Raw genomic sequence first — 1,400 nt, 5'->3', positions numbered from 1 at the left:
GGGCCAGGCGGCAGAAGCAGCCCCCCGGCGCCCCCGAGTAGTGAGCCAGGAGGGCGGCCACGCTGGCGAACTCGGCGTTGGAGTGCTGCCGTCGGCACCGGAGCGGGAGAGAGGGCAGAGGGGAGAGGTGAGAGGTGAGCCCCCCGTGAGGGCCGTGCAGGGGTGCCCACGAGCCCGTGTGCCCACGCGGCTCTGCACCCCTGGACTGAATGTACCCCACAGCAAATACCTCTGTACCCGTGCACGAGCACACTCACACCCCAAACACAGACCTGTGCCTGTGCAGCAGGTACCCACAGACCCGGGACATCCCCCCGTGATTGTGCAGCAGGTACCCACAGACCCAAGGCACCCATGTCCTGGGCACGAGTCAAATAGAGCCGTGCACCCCCTGCCCCTGTGCACGTGTATATTGGTGTACCTGTGCCCTGTGTGCACACACAGCTGCCCCTGTGCACTGATACACCCACAGACCAAAGGCCTGTAGGGCTGTGAGTCAGACACACCCATACACCTGTGCACCACGTACCCGTGCACAGATGTACTCGGGCACCCACGAATTGGATGTATTTACACACCAAAGTGTGGATGCACAGGTACACCCACACCTGTGGGTACCTGTATGCCTTGCACAGATGCACCTGTGCCCCAATGTGCCCACAAACCAATGTGCCCATGCCCTGACACCCCTGTGCACCCCACACAAGTGCCCCTGAGCACTGATGCCCTTACACCCACGTGCATCCCTGCACCAGGGCACCAGTTCATCATGGACAGATGGACCAAATGCACTTGCATGGGGCATCAAATGCATGGACACACCAGTGCATCCATGTCCCGACTGTATCCATGTCCCAATGTGCCGGTGCATCCATGCACAGATGCACCGACACACCAGGGCATCCATGCACTAATGCATCCAGTGCTTGTTCACACCAGTGCATCCATGCACAGACACACCCAATGCACTCCCACACCAGTGCATCCATGTCCTGATGCACCAACACACCAGTGCATCAGTGCACAAATGCACCAAAGGCACTTATAGCCCCAGGGCATCCCTGCACGGGTGGTCTCAATGCACCTACACGGTGTGTCAAGTGCACATATGTACCAGTGCATCCAAGTGCCAACACACCAATGAATCCATGCACAGGCACACCAGGTGCTTGTACACATTGGTGCCTCCATGCACAGGGGCACCCAGTGCCCTCATACACTCCTTCTGTGCATCCATGCTCCACTGCAGCCGTGCACAGACGCACCAATACCCCAGGGCACAATGCACAGATGCAGAAAATGCCCTTTTACCCCAGTGCCCCCCCACAAGACACATCACGTGCACTTACCCAGGTGCGACCCTGCACTGCTGCAGCCCCGCAGCAAACACACTCGTGCAC

The sequence above is a fragment of the Manacus vitellinus genome, unplaced genomic scaffold (genome assembly GCF_001715985.3).
Source record: "Manacus vitellinus isolate BGI_N305 unplaced genomic scaffold, ASM171598v3 scaffold_92_pilon, whole genome shotgun sequence".
Lineage (NCBI taxonomy): Eukaryota > Metazoa > Chordata > Aves > Passeriformes > Pipridae > Manacus > Manacus vitellinus.
Note: the sequence above shows the minus strand (reverse complement) of the source record.